The 10,227-nt window shown below is 35.9% G+C and overlaps 1 pseudogene across 1 annotated transcript; it reads left to right on the top strand.

Moving 5' to 3' along the window:
* The first annotated feature begins 369 nt into the window (after nucleotides 1–369).
* On the top strand, nucleotides 370–1,390 carry LOC309822150 (zinc finger protein 396-like; annotated as a pseudogene). The gene has a single exon. The product of its transcript is annotated as a zinc finger protein 396-like (transcript).
* Nucleotides 1,391–10,227: the final 8,837 nt, after the last annotated feature.

Genomic DNA, 10,227 nt, shown 5'->3' with positions numbered 1-10,227 from the left:
TTTGTTATTTTCTTCACTTTAGCCCAGTAAAAATTTCATCATTTAAAAATATAAATCCAACAAACTAGTGAACATAGAAAAAAAGAAGCAGACTCACAGATATAAAGAACAAACTAGCGATTACCAGAGGGGAGAGGGAAGGGGGAGGGACAACATAAGGGTAGAGGACTAAGAGGTACAAACTATTATGTATATATTCTCCTCGTGTGGTCTCGCGGAGTCGGGTCCCCATCCGGAAGCGGCACCATATGGTGGAGGAAGGTGTCCCAGGGCCGTCGGGTGCAGGCTCAGCAGAGGAGAAGTGTCATAAGGAGAGTTTCAACTTCTTGAAGATTAAAGCCTAGCAGTTCTGAGCTAGTCCCAGTCCAAATGTCTGCAAAATTGAGAGAGACATCAAAACTCCTTCCACAAACTTCAGCGGACCCTGACCGCATTCTGGTAATGAAGGTGGAAGAGGGAGGGCAGGCATGTAATATGGTCTCCAGCTGCCACTGAAGCAGCTACTACATCTCAGAGACCTACCACCAGTAGTTCAGGCAGTTTGACTACCAGGAGTCACCTGGGCCACGGGAGGCTCTGAGCTGGCTCCATGAGCTGTGCTGTCAGTAGCTGAGGCCAGAGATGCACAGCAAGGAGCAGATGCTGGAGCTGCTTGTGCTGGAGCAGTTCCTGGCCATATTGCCTGAGGAGCTGCAGGCCTGCTTTCAAGAGAATTGACCATAGAGTGGAGAGGAAGCCATGGTGATGCTGGAGGAGCTGGAGAAAGTGCACAACAGGGCGGCTGAACAGGTCTTTCTTGGACGAAATGAAGACATGTTTACAAAGAAGCTACCAACTTGTGAAATCACTCAGGAGACACCACGTAGCCAGCTTAAGCCCACAAAAAAGCAACTGCAGTGGGCGTCAAAGGAGCTTCACACCTTAAGACAAAATGATAGAGACACTGGAACTATAAATGTGAAATCAGCTTCAAGGCGAAAGACTTCTTCAGGCAAAGAACTGCATTACAAAGTTTCTAACACTCTTCACATGAATGCTTCCCAGAGTTTCACCTTTAGAGGAACCTGTGAACAAGATAGAAAGTTTGAAAGAAGACAAGGAAACCGTCCTCAAAAAAAAACAACACAAGTGTGATGAATGTGGGAAATTCTTTAGGCAGAGCTCAGCCGTTAACCTACATCAGAGGATCTACAGTGGAGAGAAACCTTATACATGTGATGTGTGTGCAAAGGTTTTCAGCCGAAGTGCAATCCTGATTCAATATTGAAGAATCCACACTTTGGAGAAACCCTTCAAATGTCATGAATGTGGGAAAGCCTTTAGTCAGAGCTCGCATCTTTTCAGACATAGCAAGAAACATGCTGGAGAAAAAGTCCCATCAGTGTTGTGAGGGAGTCAAAGCATTTACTGAGAACTTTTTCAACAGGGGAGCAGACACAAGGCACCAATACTCCATTAGTATATATCGGTAGTTTCAGTGGGCACCAATTTCCTTTCAAAGGTTTTAAAAGCCACAGGAGAGAATGTAGAATATTTTCTGTCAGCATTGTTTGCTTTTCTGCTTTTCAGTACAGTATCAGTTCAGATGATTGAGATTCTAAAGCTTAAATTGGAATTTCATTCCTAGTGCAACTCTTAAAAAGATACTCTCAGACATGTTCTACTGTTTCCATTATTAACACATATAATGAACTAGTATGTTCCTTTTTAGACAAGTACATTTTCCCTGTTGAGAAGGAGTGTGTGAGTTAGTATATAAGTTGGTATTCTCCATTTCATTACTTGCACATTGGACTTATTAGACCAAAGATTAAATCAGTTTTTTTAAAAACTTTCCTGGGAATTCTCTGGCAGTCCAGTGGTTAGGACTCCATGCTTTCACTGCTGCATGCCTGGGTTCAATCTCTGATCAGGGAACTAATATTCTCCAAGTCACGTGGCATGGCCAAAAATAAGAATAATAAAATAAAATAAATTTCCTGTTTTATTTTCTGTTACCAGATTCAAAATATGAGAATGGGATTGAGGAGACCCAAAAGAATATGTACCTCAAGACCTAAGCTGAAATATCCAGGGTCATTGTTAGGAAGCAGGTGAGTAAAGGGACTTTACTCATCTCTTACAAAAACCTGAGAACCTACATACTGTTTTGTTTCAATTTTTAAAATTGAGGTATAGTTGATGTATAATATCATCTATATATACTGTTGATGATACTAAGTAATTTCCTGTGTAGGAAAAAAAATTATCTCCTTTACAATTTATATTGGAAATATCCCAGTAAAGCATTAAGGTTTGCTTTACATGTCTTCAGGAAGTGGCCTAAATATGATGAGTGTTCTAATAATTAACAGTTATCTGTGGGTGCTTATATAAAGTTGATGATCACCTTAACATAAAGAAATAAGGAAGATGAAGAAAAGACTGTCCAAACAAGACTGATGTTACCTGGTAAGTGCAGCACATAATGGAGAAGCGTACTTATCTGGAAATGGGAACCCTTAACAGCTGGTGACTATCCTTCAGAGTTCTTCATGACCTCTGTTCTGGCATAAATCAGCTGTGAACATGTTTCAGGCATCACAGGACAACCTTTTCAGGGTCTTATGCATTCTTAGTAAATGAGTTTCTAGACAATTTATCATGATGTTAAGACCTTGGATTTTGATACTCTTGTACAAATGAGAAAATCACTAAAGTTCAATTTAAAGAGTCCATTGAGTTTAACCCACATTTAATTCAATCAGATTCTCTTGTTTAAAAAGTAAATGACTGGTATTTTTTTAAAGTATTCTGACAATATATAACATAATGTCCCCCTTTCCAGGGATCCTTAATAAAACTCTGTATGTATTACAAGAATACATGGATTGTCGTGTCTCCCATGGTGCCACCGTTACCCAATATGGAGGCAACCATGAGAAATGAAAGTCCTTAGAAGGAGAAGGGAAGATAGGCTTCATGGTGAACTTCTTTGTTCCTCATGAAGTGTAAACATTTCATTATCAGAAAATCCAGTCATATCTAGTGCTTGGAGTAACTCCTGAGACAAATGCGGGATTACATGCTCTGCTTAGTTAGAATATTGATAAATATTAGACTAGTAAGGGGAGAGGAGAATACAAATTTTAATTTTAGAATTTTCTGATAGTGATTATACTTTGTAGCTCTAGTAAATATGAATAAGTATTGAGTTTTGTACATTTTCATTTATTAAAAATGTAGGAGTCTTTTTATTTGGGTCTCATTCTTTTCATAATTAAAGAGAGGAACAAGCCATCTATTAAAGCAGCAAATGCCTCAAAAGATACATGTATTGTGAATTACTGCTTAATCATGGAAAGAGTTTTTTGGATACTATGTGAATAAAATGACAGAATCTAAAAAAAAAAAAAAAAAAAAACTCATGTATAAAATAAGCTATAAGTATATATTATACAGCACAGGGAACATAGCCAATATTTTATAATAACTATAAATGGAGATAACCTTCAAAAATTGTGAATCACTATATTGTACACCTGTAACATATAATATTGTATATCAATTATACTTCAATTAAAAAAAATAAATTTAAAAAACTATATAAATTCATTCATCTCAATGAAAATGCCAATGAAATTTAATTACAATGCTCAGTACTCGTGTTATTCCTAAGAAAGAATAACTGTAATTACCACGCATTAATATATATGCAACTGCCTTGAAAAAGTGAAGTTATACGGTGGATAAAAATAATAATATTTAAATTTGTTTCCTGAACTCCCTTTCAATTATTAGGTAAAAAAGCCAAAATTGTGGGTCATTTCTGGATAGCTGTGTGCATTTAACTCTCATAGTTTATCTCTACTTTAGAAGTCTATACTTAAAGCTTATGCTTTAGTCCTTGTAGCCTTAAGATCAGTCCTCTGACATTCTACGGTACATACACTAGGTTGAACTTCAATATTCTTCATGGTTTTCTTTGGATATCCTAGGGGGAGTAAAAAGATGTTTGGCTTTGGAGTCATTGAAATCTAGCTTTAAATCTCAGCTCTTTTAATTACTAAGTCTGTACTCTAGGGCAAGGTAATTAACTATCTGAAGTTTAACATAGTATGCAAAAGGCAGGGACTGATAACTATTGTGTACCCAGTTATATGTCCTTAAAAATATCTACATGAGTTACTTATATTTTTGGCCTTTTGACAATTTTTTTGATTCAAATGACTGGGTCTCTAGAGGAGTAATTCATAAGGTTGTCTAAAATTGTGTTCTTTTGAAAGAGGTAGAGAAACCTTTAACAGGAATACAACATTTATATTTGGATGCTTTTTTTCAGGCAAATCTAGATATGGTCAATAATATTAATTAGAAGTTTAGATAGTTTTGATTATGTAAAATGTTAACAATATATCTGTTTCATGTCTAACCATTAACCATTCTCCTTTTCTCATCAGTTGTTCCATTTAGAATACTTCTGGTTGCAGATATCAGAAACTACTTTCAAATCAGTTTTTTAAAATAATACAAACTTAATATATAAAACAAATTTTAACGTTTAATTACTACTTGGGTAAGTCAACAATGTAATCAGGTGTGAGTTTTAACCATGTTTCCTAGCTCAACGCTTTTTAATTTTTTTTTAAATTGAAATATTGTTGAATTAAAATGTTATGTTTGTTTCAGGTGTACAACATAGTGATTCAACATTTTTATAGATTATACTCCATTTAAAGTTATTATAAAATATTGGGTATACTCCCTGTGCTGAATATTACATCCTTGTAACTTATTTACTAGTATAGTAGTTAGTACCTCTTAATCCCCTTCCCCTGTCTTGCCCTTCCCTCCATCGCTTTACAACAGGTAACCATTAGTTTGCTCTGTATCTATAAGTCTGTTTCTGTTTTGCTTTTATTAATTTGTTTTATTTTTTAGGTTCCACATATAAGTGAAAACATAGAGTTTGATTTTCTGTCTGACTTATTTATAGCCTCCAAGTCCATCCATGTTGTTGTGAATGGCAAAATTTCATACTTTTATGGCTAATATTCCATTATGTGTGTGTGTATGTATGCATATATGTATGCATATATATATGTATAAAACATCTTTTTTTTTATCCATTCATCTGTTGATGGACACGTAATTGCTTCCTTATCTTGGTTACTGTAAATAATGCTGCTATGAACATTGGGGTGCATACATATTTTTTCCAATTAGTGCTTTTTTTCCTTTGGATATATATCTAGGAGTAGAAATGTTGTATCATCAAGCCTGTGATATTCTTCTCCTGTTTCTGTGCCCCCCTCTGGATTGTGGATCCCAATCAGATTGCTTCTTCTTCCTTCCTACCAGGTGCTATGTGGATCTTTTTTTTATAACCTTGGTTGTAGAAGAGCTGTTATGCAAGTTCCCAGGTAGATTTCAAAAAGAGTCACTCTGTATACTTAGTTGTATATTTAGTTGTAGTTTTGATGTGTTTGTGAGTGGAGGTGAGTCCAGTGTCCTCCTACTTGGCCATCTTGATCTCTGTTCAACAGCTAGTTTTGGATCGTTTCTTGGAAAACTCCCATCTTACTTCTGATAGATATTTTTCTGGTGTTTCCTAAGGCTACATGTTCACATATTCAAATCTAGCAGTAAAGAGATATTAAAGTTTCATAAATGTAATTGGATTTGTAATCATGGGATGGAGCATTTCAATTGGATTATGGCAATCAGTCACATTTTCGAACATGGACGGGAGGATTAATCTCAATAAAGCAGAATGTCTGGAAAATGTGAACTGTTATTAAGAGAAAGGCAGCCAATGAATATCAATCTCAGTCTGCTTCTTTAATCACCCAATTAAAAATAATACTTCTTATTATTTTTATCCCACCCACTTATTATCCCACTTACTATCCCACCTCCCACAGTTTTCCGACTTTGAAAGGTTCTACATTATTTCACTCAGTTGCTTTGGTTTACAGTTGCAAGTAGAAAAAAATCTCATCGACAAAGCCATATTTTCTTTGCTCTATGACCCCAGTGGCCAGTTCTTTAGTGTGATTTTTTTTTTAATCCTAAGAAGTTGCTAAAAGATTCAGTAGGTAGCCAGCAAACCCCAATGGTGTGAAATTGTCCTGCAAGATTGCTAATATTGTAGTCTGGGAATGCACATGATCTGTGTTACAAGATAGGTTAATTCATAGTTTATGAGTGGAAAAGATTTACTGATTCTTCTGCTCAGGAAGATCATCACTGCTTTCGCCAAGGAGGATAAAAGCAGTGTGTCAGGATACCATTTCAATTTAAACAAGTTCCATTCAAATACTCTCTCAGTGCAAGCAGGAAGATAAATTAATTACTGTAAAACCATACATAAACTCATATGATGGACTCTTAGCAAAATCTTCTGGACTAAGCCAAGATAAAAAGATTCATAAGAAAGTTGACTGCCTCAAGTACAGGATTACAATTAACACAGGAAGAATAGTAGAGGGAGGAGGATTATGTGGCAAATGGCATAGTAGATTGAGCAACCATGAGCTTATGCCAGAGAAGGAAAAGCCTGGCAAGCAGTATTTGACAGATGTTCTGAAAACCAAATGAACAAGTGTTAAGTTGACCTATGTTTTCCCTAGTAGTAAGGATCTTTGTAATTGAGATTAACAATGATCAAATATGGCTCTTCCTTGTGGACACACAGCTTGACTACATTTCCCAAACCCCTTTGATGTTAGGTGTAATCATGTCCTCCAGATCTAGCCAATGAAAGATAAAAGTTGCCTGACTCTCTCTCCCTTTTCCCCAAATAAACTTCCCATAAAAAGTTCTTCATGCTACTTCCTCTTTCTTCTGAATGGACAGAGAAAATGATGGTGAGGTAGAAAGTCACATGTTTAAGATGATAATACAGTCTTTATCCTGAGTCTCTGAATATGTGAAGCAGAACGCCTTATTTACCTGGATACTACCCAAGATTCTTATGTAAGCAAGAAATACATTTTTATTGCATAGAATAAGTTTGAATCTAATTGGCATTTTACCTAGCCTACATTAATTAATACATAAATCAGTATTAATATTTGGTTGTCATATGGTAGGCAATTATTAAAATGATATCAGAGACTAGAAGGAATTCTCATGACATACATTGATTTAAAACACTTTGTAACACTATGATTTCAGTAACTCAGAAGGCAAAGATTCTACCATTTCTGTAGTTCAAGGGTAAATGATGGAATAGGACCCACTGATATAGAATTTTAGTATGGGTTTACTGAATTGCTGCATTTAGCAGGGTTTTAACAAAAATAACTTAGCTAGATAAGAATTGGCTTTTTCAGAGCAGAGCTATAAAGGATTGAGTCAAGGAATTAACAGCTTTGCAGAAGCATAAAATTTAACTGCCCTTGGATCCCAAAACATAGAATAGAAAGTTTTCTATCCAGTCATATTGTTTTATATGGCCTCAAAGTTGAATGACTCCTATTAAAATGAGACAGACAATGAGGAAAAAGAGGCAATCATAAAAATAATTCTAAGAACTCTTTCCTGGAAATAAATTCAGTGGAAATTACTGGCATATGGTACTAAATGTAAGCAAAAAAGATCAGAAGCTTACTGAGTTGTTTTTGAGACAAACAATGAGCCTGATATTAAAAACATCTGTGATGGTAAAAACCTGGGTAGTAAATAGAGCAAAACCGGTACAAGTTATTTCCTAATGGACCACTTAGAACGTGACCATACAAATTATGGACAAGAAAGTACTACCCAGAATATGGAGCCAGTGGCCACAGAAGACCATGAACAAGCAAGATCCATATAGAGAGAAGATCCAAGGTATAAAAAAAAAAATCTGGGTCACACAATGTTTTCTCAGCAGAATTGCATCACCTCTATGGATGAGTGACTATTATGTGTTTATTGTGATTACTTTTATAAATAAGAAATTTTATTATGCATCATCTTTTCTTGCTCTGCCATTATATATCAGAAGTGGGTAAATTGCAGGGAGAGATAATTTGCATTTTTATTTTATAAGTAAGCCTACTATAAAAGCCACATCATGGCAATATGGAAAGAACATGTTAATACCAGAAAACTGTTTTTTTTTAGATGAATGCAGTAATTGGATGGAACTAGTGAAGAGACTGAGTGTATTTTATCTGAATGCATGAAAAGAAGGGTACAAATGGATATCTGATGAATAGGAGTTTGCATTGTGGCAGACTGCTAACTTCATCTAAATCAGATTTCTCTTTGTCCTTGGTGCACAACTAAAATATACACATTTCAGATTCATTTGTAGTTAGGTGGAACTGAGTTCTAAATAATAGAGTACGTTTCAGTTAGCTTTTGGTATATAACAAAGCACTCCTAAATTTAGTGGCTTAAAACAACCGTTTGTTTAGCTCATGATTCTATAAATTAATAATTTGGATGAGACTCAACTGTGAAGTTTTCTTGATTTTGCTGGGTTCACTCATTTATCTGTGGATCTCCTTCTGGAAGTTGTTTAGCTGTTATCTGGGGTAATGGGAAATTCTGAGCCATCTGTCTCTCATCATCCAACAGATTATCTGGGACTTCAGATAGCAGTGGAAGCAGGATCTTCCAAGAGAAGCAAGAGAAGGTAAACTCAAAGCTCACTCATTTTTTTCAGGTTTCTTCCTGTGTCCCTTGTTCAAAAAAATAAAACAAAATATAATCCAATAGCCAAGTCCAAATTTAAGATTCACAGAAATATAATTGACCTCATAATGGAAGAAGCTGATAATTCTCATTGCAAAGGGGATATGCAGACAGCAATGGGATGAATATGTGGTCACAGAAAATGAATAGCAATAATACATGCCACTTTCAGACCTACTCATTAAAACTTCTTATGTCCTTCCCATTGTCATTCTCCCTTCAATTAGCTGGATAGAGACAACTGCCTTGGGATATTAAATCTGGTCACAAATTCCTTGCCACTCTTTTCATCAGGATGAGAATCTCTGCTGGTCATGTGAGTTTCTTGGGTAAGTAAAATACAATTGCTATGGTGAGTCCCATTTCAAGGCCTAGCCTCTAGGAGTCCTGATAACTTCAACATTTACCCTCTTGGAACCCTGAGCTTCTATGTAAAGAATTTCATCTGCCTTATTGGAGAGACAATGTAGAGAAAGAGAAATTTCTGGCCAGTTTTCACCTGGTGCAGCAATCCCATCTGAGCTGTCAGACATTTGAATGTAGCCATCATGGATTTCTGGCTGGCCTTGAACTACTCTAGCTATTCCATCTGAGCTACTGGGCATGGGAATGAAAACCAAATTGAGGTTGCAGATGACAACAGTCACATGAGTGAGCTCAGATGAGACCAGCAGAAGAATCTACCAGGTGAATCCAGGGGCTATTGGTAAATTGTGAGAGTGTTTTTGTCTCTTTTTTTCAGCCCCTAAGTTTTGAGATAGTGTTTTATATAGAAATAGATAACCAGAGCAAATATGGTGACCTTGGAAGATAATTGAAGATGGAAGAACCTCTACCTATTTGTGTGCCTAAATAAATTGATGATAAACTCTAGCCACACCCCAATGCTTATAGACCTAGAGACCCCCTAAGCGAGTTATGAAAGCAAAACTAAAATGTTATCCTATTGAGCCACTTCATATGTAGTTCTATTTTATTCTCCTGCAACTTAGTCTACTCTAAATAAGTCCCTACTGTTGATGGTCAGTCTATATTCCCAGATTCTGCTCAGCCATTGTCCATCCCATTCCAATATGCAGTTCACTTTCTGGTGATTTAGGACACCTCAAAATCTTCTTCTTCTCCAATAATATAGGTTATGAGGGTTTGAACACCTTATATGTTATTGGTATTATAAAGAAAAGTCTTACCTGTGACCAAAGTGGAACACATGGAATCATTGTGAAATTGCCTACTTAAATGGTACAGTGATAGAACACTTCACACTGTCACATCAAAATGGAACAGAGAAAAACTCAATTTGATTTGACACAAGAAAGACTGAAAACATTTACAGAGGCAAAGTCAAATAGAAATTCTGAAGCCTTAATTTCCATGGGAATAAAGCACTTTGGTATCACTTGGGCAATCTTCTTTACAAGAGCGATTATTCAAGCTGCACATGACTATGCAGTATTCCAAGTAAACACCAGAAAATGGTCAAATCTACAAATGTTAGTTTATTCATGTAAAGACTAATATATCATTGTATAAAATATATGCAAAAAAATTAAAGCCCCA

The sequence above is a fragment of the Grampus griseus genome, assembly GCF_964374135.1.
Source record: "Grampus griseus genome assembly, chromosome: 4".
NCBI classification, from domain to species: Eukaryota; Metazoa; Chordata; class Mammalia; order Artiodactyla; family Delphinidae; genus Grampus; species Grampus griseus.
Note: the sequence above shows the minus strand (reverse complement) of the source record. Positions and strands in the feature narration are given on the sequence as shown.